Here is a 15,948-nt window from a genome sequence, read left to right on the forward strand (position 1 = left end):
AGTAACCGACTCGATCAACTGGAAGAAAGAGTATCAGCGATTGAGGATCAAATGAATGAAATGAAGCGAGAAGAGAAACCAAAAGAAAAAAGAAGAAAAAGAAATGAACAAAGCCTGCAAGAAGTATGGGATTATGTAAAAAGACCAAATCTACGTCTGATTGGGGTGCCTGAAAGTGAGGGGGAAAATGGAACCAAGTTGGAAAACACTCTTCAGGATATCATCCAGGAGAACTTCCCCAACCTAGTAGGGCAGGCCAACATTCAAATCCAGGAAATACAGAGAACGCCACAAAGATACTCCTCGAGAAGAGCAACTCCAAGACACATAATTGCCAGATTCACCAAAGTTGAAATGAAGGAAAAAATCTTAAGGGCAGCCAGAGAGAAAGGTCGGGTTACCCACAAAGGGAAGCCCATCAGGCTAACAGCAGATCTCTCGGCAGAAACTCTCCAAGCCAGAAGAGAGTGGGGGCCAATATTCAACATTCTTAAAGAAAAGAATTTTCAACCCAGAATTTCATATCCAGCCAAACTAAGTTTCAGAAGTGAAGGAGAAATAAAATCCTTTACAGATAAGCAAATGCTTAGAGATTTTGTCACCACTCGGCCTGCCTTACAAGAGACCCTGAAGGAAGCACTCAACATGGAAAGGAACAACCGGTACCAGCCATTGCAAAACATGCCAAAATGTGAAGACCATCAAGGCTAGGAAGAAACTGCATCAACTAACGAGCAAAATAACCAGTTAATATCATAATGGCAGGATGAAGTTCACACATAACAATCTTAACCTTAAATGTAAATGGACTAAATGCTCCAATTAAAAGACACAGACTGGCAAACTGGATAAAGAATCAAGACCCATCAGTCTGCTGTATTCAGGAGAGCCATCTCACACGCAGAGACATACATAGGCTCAAAATAAAGGGATGGAGGAAGATTTACCAAGCAAATGGAGAACAAAAAAAAGCGGGGGTTGCAATACTAGTCTCTGATAAAACAGACTTTAAACCATCAAAGATCAAAAGAGACAAAGAAGGCCATTACATAATGGTAAAGGGATCAATTCAACAGGAAGAGCTAACTATCCTAAATATATATGCACCCAATACAGGAGCACCCAGATTCATCAAGCAAGTCCTTAGAGACTTACAAAGAGACTTAGACTCCCATACAATAATAATGGGAGACTTCAACACTCCACTGTCAACATTAGACAGATCAACGAGACAGAAAGTTAACAAGGATATCCAGGAATTGAACTCATCTCTGCAGCAAGCAGACCTAATAGACATCTATAGAACTCTCCACCCCAAATCAACAGAATATACATTCTTCTCAGCACCACATCGTACTTACTCCAAAATCGACCACGTAATTGGAAGTAAAGCACTCCTCAGCAAATGTACAAGAACAGAAATTATAACAAACTGTCTCTCAGACCACAGTGCAATCAAACTAGAACTCAGGACTAAGAAACTCAATCAAAACCGCTCAACTACATGGAAACTGAACAACCTGCTCCTGAATGACTACTGGGTACATAACGAAATGAAGGCAGAAATAAAGATGTTCTTTGAAACCAATGAGAACAAAGATACAACATACCAGAATCTCTGGGACATATTTAAAGCAGTGTGTAGAGGGAAATTTATAGCACTAAATGCCCACAAGAGAAAACAGGAAAGATCTAAAATTGACACTCTAACATCGCAATTAAAAGAACTAGAGAAGCAAGAGCAAACACATTCGAAAGCTAGCAGAAGGCAAGAAATAACTAAGATCAGAGCAGAACTGAAGGAGATAGAGACACAAAAAACTCTCCAAAAAATCAATGAATCCAGGAGTTGGTTTTTGGAAAAGATCAACAAAATTGACAGACCACTAGCAAGACTAATAAAGAAGAAAAGAGAGAAGAATCAAATCGACGCAATTAAAAATGATAAAGGGGATATCACCACCGACCCCACAGAAATACAAACTACCATCAGAGAATACTATAAACACCTCTACGCAAATAAACTGGAAAATCTAGAAGAAATGGATAATTTCCTGGACACTTACACTCTTCCAAGACTAAACCAGGAAGAAGTTGAATCCCTGAATAGACCAATAGCAGGCTCTGAAATTGAGGCAATAATTAATAGCCTACCAACCAAAAAAGTCCAGGACCAGATGGATTCACAGCTGAATTCTACCAGAGGTACAAGGAGGAGTTGGTACCATTCCTTCTGAAACTATTCCAATCAATAGAAAAAGAGGGAATCCTCCCTAACTCATTTTATGAGGCCAACATCATCCTGATACCAAAGCCTGGCAGAGACACAACAAAAAAAGAGAATTTTAGACCAATATCCCTGATGAACATCGATGCAAAAATCCTCAATAAAATACTGGCAAACCGGATTCAGCAACACATCAAAAAGCTTATGCACCATGATCAAGTGGGCTTCAACCCTGGGATGCAAGGCTGGTTCAACATTCGCAAATCAATAAACATAATCCAGCATATAAACAGAACCAAAGACAAGAACCACATGATTATCTCAATAGATGCAGAAAAGGCCTTTGACAAAATTCAACAGCCCTTCATGCTAAAAATGCTCAATAAATTCGGTATTGATGGAACGTACCTCAAAATAATAAGAGCTATTTATGACAAACCCACAGCCAATATCATACTGAATGGGCAAAAACTGGAAAAATTCCCTTTGAAAACTGGCACAAGACAGGGATGCCCTCTCTCACCACTCCTATTCAACATAGTGTTGGAAGTTCTGGCTAGGGCAATTAGGCAAGAGAAAGAAATCAAGGGTATTCAGTTAGGAAAACAAGAAGTCAAATTGTCCCTGTTTGCAGATGACATGATTGTATATTTAGAAAACCCCATTGTCTCAGCCCAAAATCTCCTTAAGCTGATAAGCAACTTCAGCAAAGTCTCAGGATACAAAATTAATGTGCAAAAATCACAAGCATTCTTATACACCAGTAACAGACAAACAGAGAGCCAAATCAGGAATGAACTTCCATTCACAATTGCTTCAAAGAGAATAAAATACCTAGGAATCCAACTTACAAGGGATGTAAAGGACCTCTTCAAGGAGAACTACAAACCACTGCTCAGTGAAATCAAAGAGGACACAAAAAATGGAAGAACATACCATGCTCATGGATAGGAAGAATCAATATAGTGAAAATGGCCATACTGCCCAAGGTAATTTATAGATTCAATGCCATCCCCATCAAGCTACCAATGAGTTTCTTCACAGAATTGGAAAAAACTGCTTTAAAGTTCATATGGAACCAAAAAAGAGCCCGCATCTCCAAGACAATCCTAAGTCAAAAGAACAAAGCTGGAGGCATCACGCTACCTGACTTCAAACTATACTACAAGGCTACAGTAACCAAAACAGCATGGTACTGGTACCAAAACAGAGATAGAGACCAATGGAACAGAACAGAGTCCTCAGAAATAATACCACACATCTACAGCCATCTGATCTTTGACAAACCTGAGAGAAACAAGAAATGGGGAAAGGATTCCCTATTTAATAAATGGTGCTGGGAAAATTGGCTAGCCATAAGTAGAAAGCTGAAACTGGATCCTTTCCTTACTCCTTATATGAAAATTAATTCAAGATGGATTAGAGACTTAAATGTTAGACCTAATACCATAAAAATCCTAGAGGAAAACCTAGGTAGTACCATTCAGGACATAGGCATGGGCAAAGACTTCATGTCTAAAACACCAAAAGCAACGGCAGCAAAAGCCAAAATTGACAAATGGGATCTCATTAAACTAAAGAGCTTCTGCACAGCAAAAGAAACTACCATCAGAGTGAACAGGCAACCTACAGAATGGGAGAAAATGTTTGCAATCTACTCATCTGACAAAGGGCTAATATGCAGAACCTACAAAGAACTCAAACAAATTTACAAGAAAAAAACAAACAACCCCATCAAAAAGTGGGCAAACGATATGAACAGACATTTCTCAAAAGAAGACATTCATACAGCCAACAGACACATGAAAAAATGCTCATCATCACTGGCCATCAGAGAAATGCAAATCAAAACCACAATGAGATACCATCTCACACCAGTTAGAATGGCAATCATTAAAAAGTCAGGAAACAACAGGTGCTGGAGAGGATGTGGAGAAATAGGAACACTTTTACACCGTTGGTGGGTTTGTAAACTAGTTCAAACATTATGGAAAACAGTATGGCGATTCCTCAAGGATCTAGAACTAGATGTACCATATGACCCAGCCATCCCATTACTGGGTATATACCCAAAGGATTATAAATTATGCTTCTATAAAGACACATGCACACGTATGTTTATTGCAGCACTATTCACAATAGCAAAGACTTGGAATCAACCCAAATGTCCATCAGTGACAGATTGGATTAAGAAAATGTGGCACATATATACCATGGAATACTATGCAGCCATAAAAAAGGATGAGTTTGTGTCCTTTGTAGAGACATGGATGCAGCTGGAAACCATCATTCTTAGCAAACTATCACAAGAACAGAAAACCAAACACCGCATGTTCTCACTCATAGGTGGGAACTGAACAATGAGATCACTTTGACTCGGGAAGGGGAACATCACACACCGGGGCCTATCATGGGGAGGGGGGAGGGGGGAGGGATTGCATTGGGAGTTATACCTGATGTAAATGACGAGTTGATGGGTGCAGCACACCAACATGGCACAAGTATACATATGTAACAATCCTGCACGTTATGCACATGTACCCTACAACTTAAAGTATAATAATAATAAATAAATTTAAAAAAAAAAACTTTAATTCCACAAATAAGAGAAATGCCAAAGGAGGGGAGTCTTGGCAGAATATCAGCAGTAGCTTTTTTTCCTCTCCCTGAGCCAGTACTACAAGAGCAGGTTTCCCAGTATTCTTCCTCATCTTTCCTATAGCTACCTGTAAACTTTGTGGAGGAAAAAAAGTCTGCAAGAGGCTACAAATTTCCCTATGCCTGTGGCCTTTAGGGGCTTGAAATTCACACACTAGTATACATTCAACTTAACAAAATATAGCTGAATGTTTATTATCAGCATGTACAATTTCCAACAGCATCTACTCTGGTGAACTAATGCATGGATACTGTTGCTGTCTGCATGCATCTAGCACTCTGAAGATTCCGTGTTGGTTATTTGTCCTGTTTATCAGTTTTTCATGGATTCTATTACAAATTACCAAAAACTAGAAACTTAAGCAACACAAATCTAATATCTTACATTTCTATATGTCAGAAGCCTGGCATGAATCCTTCTGGGTCAACATAAAGGTACTATTAGGGCTCTTCTATTCTGTAGGCTCTAAGTAGGATTTGTTTTCTTTATCAGGTTCTAGAGAAGACTCACATTCTTTCACTCGTGGCTCCTATTCTTCACCTTAAAGTTAGCAAAAGTGAGCTGAGTCCTCATATCACATCACTCTTCTGCCTGAATCCCACTTTTCCATGTAATATAACATATTCACAGGTTCTGGGATTAGGGCATATACATATTAGGAGAGACCATTATTCTACCTACCACAGTTTGTCTTCCAGTTCCCCAAAATTTATGTCTGTCCTACGTGAATGGTCCTTTTTCATGGTCTCAAATTTTCTCAACCCATTACACTATGTGGACTCAGGTCTTCAATGGGTTCAAGAAAAATTATCATTGTGTATTTCCATCATTTTTGTTTAAGCAAGATTTAGAGTGATGCTCTTTCCAGGTTTCTACGCATCTCTAATAAAACTTGAACCCTCAAACCACATTTTGTGTAATAATAAGATATGAAATAAGATATAATAAGAACTAACAAGAAATTAATGTATGAACAAGCAATTGGCTTAAAATACTGGTGAATAATGGTAAATAATTAAATGACTATTGTTATGATTTTGCTCTGTGAAAATCATAACATTGATTTCCACCCAAATCTCCTGTTGAATTATAGTCCCCAGTGTTGAAGGTAGGGACTAGTGGGAGGTGATTGGATTATGGGGGTGGTTTCTAATGCTTTAGCACTATTCCCCTAGTGCTGCCCCATGATAGAGTTCTCATGAGATCTGGTTGTTTAAAAGTGTATAGCACCTCCCCACTTCATCATCTTCCTCCTGCTCTGTTCATGTGAAGACATGCCTCCTTGCTTTTCGCCTTCTGCCATTATTCTAAGTTTCCTGAGGCCTCCCCAGGCTTCCTGTACAGACTGTGGAACTGTGAGCCAATTAAACTTTTCTCTATAAATTACCCAGTTTCAGGTAATTCTTTATAGCATTGTGAGAATAGACAAATACAACTACCTTTGACTTTCTGTAATATTTTCATGTTATAATACTAAGTATGTTTTGATATAAAGTACAACTCTTCTCTACACAATCAGGAAGATTACTAACATCATAAAATACCATTTTAAAAAATAAATTACTTTCACCAGATGTGGGAACAAGACACTCAAAACTATATAAGATACAAATCAGCTAGATATCACGAATATATGTCTCTCCAGCAGTATGTAGCTAAATATCTCTATATTATAATGTTTATGTTTTATTTAGATACTTAGAGTTATGGTCATGTTATCAGGAAATACATTTCATGCAGCATTTACATAATTATTTAGGTAATTAGATAATAGCCTATTGCACAATTGGTTACCTTTATATTTGTCAGCCAACATACAAACTGTCCACAGAACATTACCAAGCACTTCAAAGTACATATCAGAGAAAGATATGTTGTCTGTCCTACCGAAGGAATATCAAGTATTAAGAGAGGCAGAAAGAAAATTATGCTTAAAGACAATTAAGCATTATAATTATAATTCATATGAATTAAGGGGAAATAGAAAATGCAGTGATTTTTTTGGGAAAGTGGACAAAAAGTAAGATTCTCAAGAAAATCTTTTGGGGAAAATGACATTAGGTGTTTATAAGAGATTTTATGGTTTTTAGCTCATATTCCTCTACTTATATATGTTATAACCGGAGCCAATAAATCCTAAAAAAATGTACGAACAAACTGCTACCCAGGAACATAAATTTATTCATATATATATATAAGAAGCAAACTATATCATAACCATCTCTCAGTGTAGAAGATGATATATAAGAAATCCAGGAAGAATATAGCCAGGCTTTTTCTTTCTCAGGTTTTTTCTTTTTTTTCTTGGATGTAGCAAGAACACAATCAATCTGTCTCATTTTGGCCAACATGCCGCAAATTCTAAGGGCTACAAGAATCAAATTTCACACGGACAGAAAAAAACAATATCATGCTATTTATACTATTTTCTTTACAATTTTCACTACATAAAATACCTTGTCACTGTTAGCTACAAGATGTCACATTATCATATTTTTCTATTTGACATTCCATCAAGCACTATGTTCAAGGAAAAAGAAAATTTCCACACAATGTAGTCAAAATAATAATTTTGTAATCTGTGAACTTTCTGTGGAATCTTTAGAAAACAGAAGCTTACTTTGTTTTATCTCAAATGCTTAATTTCTTCCTGGATCATCCTCAGAAGGCAAACAATTATGATACATTTACAGAAACTCAAAAGAGGTCAACAATATCTGTCTGCTTCTTTTCTGACTGATAGTGCTTGATATGATCTAGGGTCTAAGAACTACAGACCCCACATTATAACAAAACTAATTAAGAAACCCTGCAGTTCTTATATACAATGGTCAACACGAATTGGTTTTGGTTTAACTCTCTCTTGAATTTCTCCAGAAAAAAAGATTATCTGAATCAGTTCAATTCATGAACAACATGTGGACTCCATTCACTTTGTAGTATGTGTCATGGCATGATTTTATGAACACCCTCACCTTAGAGGTGAAAAAACTGGCACAAGTTTTATCTGACTCATTTGTTTCACTTATCTCCCAGTAGTTTTACGCTAGTTGGTCTCTTCAAAACTCTTCTGGCCAAAACAGGTCTATAGCAGGGGCAAATGTAATGAAGATAAGAATGCATTTGAGTCCAGATGAAATTCTATACATTATGTAGTGTTATTCTAGTTTGTTTTTTTACTCTGATGTATTCTTATATTTACTCCATTAATGTTTCTTGCTTTCAAATACTATGTTTAGCATGGCATTTAATGATATATAGTACAATTCTTAAGTAAAAAGTAACTTCAAACATCATCTATTGTAATATATTTCTGTGAATGCAATAATAATTTTTTTCTGTATTTATTTTATTGTTATACCTGTGTGCTTGACAATAAGTGTTTTGCTAACTATTTGGAAGTTCCCAGTTCTACTCAACATTAAAACAACATAGAAATGGAAAAATCTATCACTTGATAACCATAGATCTTTTACATACATTTCAGTTATGTACAGTGTATGTTGGGGTTCATGGAAAAAGTTTTATGAGTACGGAATGCTAATTCTCTGTAGGTACCTTAGCAGTAATTGTTAATTCTCTTCAAATTTTGGGTTCCTGGGTTATTTTTAAATATTAAATTCAAAACCTTATTAATGTACACATTCAAACATTATGTATGAAACTTTAAAAATTCCAATTCCACACAGTTAAAGTTTTGCATTTTTAAAAATCTTTTACTGAGTCAAATTATTCCTTTTTGCAATAGTCTTTGAAAACTTTGGGTGAAATTTTTGAGCTACACCAAAGTCCTTTTTTATGTGACAATCTTTTCAAAGTTCCTAAAAAATTATGACATCTATACCAAGCACAATATTGCAGGTATGGAACTTTGAAAAATAGCCTGGAAGAAGATAACATTTGGGTTAGAATTTGCCTAATAAACATCATGAGTTATTTCTGAGGACGCTAATGGCAAGAGGAGACAAAAACTAATTTAAACACAGCACTCAAAAGATTATCACAGTAATCAAAAGATTGGAAGGAGAAGCTGAAAAATGACACAAGATAAATAGATGTTGAGTTATTCCAGCATATGATGGTTACTATGACATGATCAATACATAGTAAATGTACAGGTTGTATGCATGTTGATGGAAAGATAGATCTTAGGATATCTTGGTAATTTTTTTCCTAAAATGATTAAAAAATAGTTACAGAAATATTTCATTACAGGGATTCTAGAATGTTGTTGAACTATCAAAATATTTAAAGACGTTTATTTTATAATCTTATCCAAATCACTTAATCAGAGAATTATGGCTACAAAATACAAGTGAAAGTAAACAGATGTTACTAATTTGATGTTTCAGAATGAAAATACCAATTCAGTTTACTCACTATAGTATTCGCTAATATATATAGTCTCACTACCTAAGTTACTGGCTGGGATTACAATAAATGAGGCACTTCGGAGGTGCTAATAGCTTAAAAGTGACACATTCAATATTTTCATGTAAATTTTAAAACTTTCTAACCTGTATGTTTGCAAAATCCTGGAAAGATCTTAGTCATTGACCTTTAAAACTTACAGATAATTTATAGACAAAAAATCTAGTGAGTATAAATATTTAAGAATGTGACTGCCTTCATGGCATGAAAGAACCACATCTATGGTAAATTCTAGTAGCTTTAGGAATTCGAATAATTGGCAGCTTAGGTAATTCACTATACATTGCATAAACATAGTGATATGATGATAGTAAAACATTAGGATGACATTGATAATTTTTTTTTTAATAAAAAAAGGGAGACGTGATTACTTTTGGGATATCCTAGGGTTTTAGTTGATTCGGTAATTCATTAAAGTGGTGTCTATTCACTATTCATTTCTGTCTATTCACTGACTTGTGATGTAATGATGTGCTTTGCAGAGGTAAGTTGGTTTAACAAACTGACCTGTTTACATAGGATCTGTAAATATTGCAGGAGGTGAAACATTAATTAGGTCTCTTGATTGCACAGACGGAAATGAAGGGTTTCTCAGAGGAGTTTTGTGCCTTCAGTAGCATTTTTCTTCAGTTTAACCTCATTCAATAAAAGGCCATTAGCTTGAAATGCCTTCTGAACTTCTGAGTTTACTTTGTAAGCATCATTCTAGGTTCCTGTGTATAATACTGGTTGTTACCCAGTAATAAAACTGTTGCCTTCATTAATCACTAAGTTCTCATATTTTTTAGCTCTGATAGAAGAAAACAAAAGAAGTAGTATTAAACTATTTATTTTGAAAATACTTCTCTTTAATTAATTTGGAATATAGATAGTAAAAAAGGAATATAGATAATAAAGGTCATTATTTGCTCAGGTCTTTGTCATAGGAAAAGTAAATTAAAACTTTTTACCTCATATATAACTCATATTTGTTTAATATATAGCATAAAAGAATTCTTGTAAGAATTATCTTACAAGTAATCTTGTAGAAATGATGTATGAATACAGTCTTATAAAAATGGTGGCATGTCTTATTTTCTAATAGCGAATAAAAACAACAGTTAACTTGAAGTTTATGAGCATACACCATAACTCTACAATTAGATATATATAAATTTTTTAATGTTAATTTACATTCAGGGGTACAAGTGCAGGTTTGTTATGTAGGTAAACTTGTGTCATGGGAGTTTGTTGTATAGATTATTTCATCACCCAGGTATTGAGTCTCAAATTTCTTAGTTACATTTTCCTGATCCTCTGTCTCCTTCTTCCTTCCCCTTTCTGAAAGGCCCCAGTATGTGTTGTGTCCTTCTATGAGTCCATGTGCTCTCATCATTTAGCACCCTAAAAAGGTGTATTTTCAGGGTACAAATAGAACATAAAGAACATTTTTTGTCCCTATTCTCAAAATGGATTTTGAAACCACTTCTGAGGCATCTCAGATATCTAAATGCTCTTTGGTAAACATTAAAATGCCATCTCTGTCCTTGTTTAGCCATTATTGATTTTATATTAAAAGTAGATGAAAGGTCCGTTTGGGGAATACTGCCATATAATTGCTGCAGTGACCTATCCATCTAATACTACTCAGGGCAAAAGCCATTTGATCAAAATCAATGTAAAATACACATTTATCCTCCTGAAACTTCTAGTGTGTGGTGGAAAGGAAGGGGAATACACCAAATATCAAGAGGTATATTTAATAATGTGACATCAGAAGTAAGAGCAATCACATTTTTACTAACTCTCAAATTCAAACAGCTCTATGTGACTGAATTCTGGAGTTATATGACTTATTGACAGCAGAATAGACAAATCAATAACTTCTTTTAAAAAAAAGAGTTTTTTAAAAACAAAGAATTTCTCATTAGAGCCAGGAATTTAGCTTTACAAAACTGCCCAAATGCCATGCTTTTTTGTTTGTTTGTTTAAGCACATGGTTGTATATCATATGCAATTAATGTAACATATCTAATAAATATGTAATGTATTCAGGGTAAGGCTAATATTTTCACCTTTTATTATATCTTCCCTAACTCTTTTTTTTTTAGTTTAGGGGCCCATATAGTTAGAATTTCATATCCACATGAAAATTATGCCCTAGGTTAGGAATATTAGTCAGATTTATAGTATTCAATTTCTGCCCTATCAAGTCCTAATTCTCATTTGATCTCAAGAACAGGAGAGTGTTATTAGACACTGTTAGTGGACATCCTTTACAGACAAAGGAGGGTTTGCCATGAGCAAATGTATTAAACTTATGGCCTTCCAGACAGAGCTTTTTCTGTGACCCTGGAAAGGGTTCTCACATGTGTACATGGATTCACATATGTTTGTAAAATTTATGTTCGTAAAAATGTGTTTGCTATTTGCTGCAATTACTTTCCTAATTCTATATTATGTAAATACCTTTATTTTGTTTTATAATTCTTACAGAGTCCAGCATTTTATTAGCCTAAGGCCCAGGAATACTGGATTTGCTTGAAAATATACAAATTGAGTGTGTGAGTAGGGGAGCACCTGATATATGACTGTAATACCAACGATGTGTATTTGGTCTAGAGGATATTATTTAAAGTGTACATGTTTTGTTACCCTTAACTAAGTCCCAACTGAAAAAGGTCAGCCTGTATGAAAACAATATTTCAGCATTGCTTTTTAACAAGACTTAACTTTTTAACTCACTCTAAAATAATTTTATTTTAATAACTTGCAATACTCTTGTAAGCAGGAATCCATTATTTCTAGCAGCTATAGTTTCCATCCCTACTACTCCCACCTACCCATTCACACAGTTATATGAAAACTTTCCCAATTGGGCATATCTGTGAGAGACAGTCTGAGCAGAATGATCTCTAATACAATCTGTGGCATCCCAAGAATGTACACAAGGTAAGAACTTACCTGTAATATGTCAAGTAATTCATGTAATTAGAAATTTTTCACCAGAGTTGGATGTAGGAAAACATCTTCCTACATTCTAGGAAATAATCTTTGACATTCTTTTTTTAGTTAATTTAAGAAAGATTAATTGAGCACATTTCTGGGAAAGGCATTCTTCTAAAAATGGAGCAAGAAAAATGCATCTGCTGCTTTTTAAAAAGATAAATCTGACAAAAACTCTAGTGCCAGATATCCACTGTCATGTCAATTGAAAAGATCAGTTGTAAAGAAGCAAGAGTAGAAAATCACCTCTTCCCTTGGAAATGCACCTGAATTTTCTACCTGACACACCCAGAGCAGTTCAAGCTTCATCACTTAAGGAAAGGCAATTTTGATGGAGGATGGAGTATTACTAGTAGAATCATGATAATCAGAAAGACCACACAAACATTTATATTGTAGTCTCCTGGCTTGATGAACTACTAAGTAATCATAATGAATCCCACTCTATTATATCCTATACAGATGTTTGTATAATGTATTGATTCTTCAGTGTTCTTAGAATAATAAAGAGATAGGGATAAATAAATATTTGTGTGGGTACACATTTGTATGTGTCTCTGTTCTATCATCTTTTGTGACTGGTGGTAATATAACATTTCCAAGCACAGAGTTGAATGAACCGTGGACTTGAATTCAGGTCATACCAGAGGCAAATTCAAGGTCAACACTTTAAAACTGTGTGATACATTCCTTACGCTTTATATACCTCAAGTTTCACTCATAACATAAAGTTAATAACACCTGTTTGATGAAGATGAGTCTTTTTTCAGTTTTTAAATAGATTTGTTTTCATTTGTTTTTTGATAGACACATAATTGTTTGTATTTATAGGGTACATAGTGATATTTCAATACATACAATGTAAAGTGATCAAATAAAGGTAATTAGCATATCAATCATCTCAAACATCATGTTTTTGTGTTGGGAAGACTCAATATCCTGCTTCTAGCTCTTTGAAAATATAAAGTATATTATTGTTAACTATAGTAACCCTACAGTGCTACAGAACACTAGAACTTATTCCTCATATCTAGCTATAATTTTACATCGTTTAACAAATCTTTTTCTATTCCCCCATCCCCATATACTTCCCAGACTCTAGCACTCTCTATTCTACTTTTTACCTCTATGAAACAACACTGTTAACTTCGAAATATGAGTGAGAATATGCAGGGTTTAAGTTTCTGTGACTGGCTTATTTCATATGACATAATGTCCCCGAGGTCTAACCATGTTACAAAAATGACAAGATTTTATTCTTTTTTTATGGATGAATAGTAGTATTTCATTTTGTATGTATAACCACATTTTTAAAAATGTATCTGTTGGACACTTGGGTTGATGCCATACCTTGACTATTGTAAATAGTGCCACTATAAATATAGGGGTGCAGATGACTCTTTGAAATACAGATTTCCTTTCTTTTAGATAAATGCCCAGTAGCGGGGATGCAGATGACTCTTTGAAATACAGATTTCCTTTCTTTTAGATAAATGCCCAGTAGCGGGGATGCAGATGACTCTTTGAAATACAGATTTCCTTTCTTTTAGATAAATGCCCAGTAGCAGGGTTGTGGATCATACAGTAGTTCTATTTGCAGTTTTCTGAGACTCCTCCATGTTGTTCTTCAAAGTAGTTGTACTAGTTCACATTCTTACCAAGAGTGTATAATAGTTTCCTTTTCTCCACATCCTTGCTAGCATTTGTGATTTGTCTTTTTCATAATAGCTGTCTTACCTGGTGTGAGATGATCTCTCATTATGATTTTGATTCACATTTTCCTAATGGTTAGTGATGTTAAGAATTTTTTCATGTATTTGTTGGCTATTTGAATGTCTTCTCTTGAGAAATATCTGCTCAGACCATTTGCCCTCTTTAAATCAAATTTTTTTTTTTCCTGTTGAGACAGTTGAGTTCATTGTATATTCTGGACATTGATCCTATGTGGGAAGAGGAGTTTGCAAATAATTTTGCTCATTCTGGAGGTTGTCTTTTTACACTGTTGATTATTTCTATTGCTATGAAGTTTTCAGTTTGATATAATCCTGTTTGCTTATTTTTCCTTTTGTCGCCTGTGATTTTAAGGCCTTATTCATAAAATATTTTCTCAGACCAATGTCTTGAAGTGTTCTCTCTGTGTTTTCCTTTAGTAGTTTTTAAGTTTTAAGTCTTACATGTAGGTCTTTAACCCATTTTGAGTAGATTTTGGTTTCATTTGTGGTGAAAGAAGAGAGTATAGCTTTATTCTTTTGCACATAGGGATCTAGTTTTCCCAGCAACATTCATTGAAGTGACTGCCTAATGAGTGTTCTTGGTGTCTCTGTCAAAAATAAGTTGGTTGCATATAAATGGATTAATTTCTGGGTTCTTTATTCTGTTCCATCAATTTGCATACATGCTTTTCATTGGTACCATGCTGTTTGGCTAATATAGGTTTATAGTATATTTTGAAGACTGGTAGTGAAATGTGTCTAGTTTTGTTCTTTCTGTTTAGGAGTTATCTATTTGGTTTCTTGTGGCTCCATATAAATTTTGGAATTTTAAAAATATGTGTAAAATATGTCATTGGCTTTTTGATAATGATTGCATTGAATCTGTAGGTTGCTGTGGTTAGTATGCTCATTTTAATAATATTACTTACTCAAGTCCACGAACATGGAATGTCTTCTCATTTTTTTGTGGGTTTTCTTCAGTTTCTTTCATCAGTGTTTTATATTTTATATTTGTATCACAGATATATTTCTTCACCTTCGTCAAAGTTACTCCTAGGCATTTTTACAGCGGTTATATGTTGAATTGTTTGCCTATTTTTTTTAGCTAGTTCATTGTTTATGTATAGAAAAGCTGCTGATTTTTGTATGTTGATTTGTATCCTGAGACTTTACTGAATTTGTTTATCAGTTCTAAGTGTTTTTTCTCTCTCTCTCTCTCTGTGTGTGTGTGTGTGTGTGTGTGTGTTAGAGCTTTTAGGTTTTTCTATATATAAGGTAATGTCATCTGCAAACACAGATAATTTTACTTTCTCTTGTCTAACTTGAATGCCCTTTATTTCTTTCTTTTGCCTAATTGCTCTGGCTAGAATCTCCAGTGCTGTGTTGAACAAGAGAGGTGACAATGGGCATCTTTGTTTTGTTCCAGTTCTTAGAGGAAAAGCTTTCAGGTTTTTCTTTCTGTTTTCTATTTAGTATGATGTTAGCTGTGGATTCATCATGTATGGCCTGCCCTCATTGTGTTGAGTCACTTTCTTTCTAAACCCAAATTATTGAGAGTATTTATCAAGGAGAAAGTTTGAATTTTATCAAATGCCTTTCTGCATCTATTGAAATGATCATACGGTTTTTGTTCTTCATTTTGTGGATGTGATGTATCACAGTTTTTGTGCCCTTCTATAACTGGTATCAGGATTACGCTGACCTTTCAGAACGTGTTTGGCAAAATTCCCTCGCATTCAAATGTTTGTAGTAGTTTCAGAAGAATTTGTAGTAATTATTTTTTAAAAGTTTGGTAGAATTTAGTGGTGAAGCCATCTGCTACTCAACTTTAATTTTTTGGAAAGCTTGTTTTTTCTTTTATTACTATTTCAACCTTGTTACTACTAATTGGTCTGTTCAGAATTTCTGTTTCTTCTTGGTTCAATATTGGTAGT

Source organism: Macaca mulatta, chromosome 11, assembly GCF_049350105.2.
Source record: "Macaca mulatta isolate MMU2019108-1 chromosome 11, T2T-MMU8v2.0, whole genome shotgun sequence".
Classification (NCBI taxonomy): domain Eukaryota; kingdom Metazoa; phylum Chordata; class Mammalia; order Primates; family Cercopithecidae; genus Macaca; species Macaca mulatta.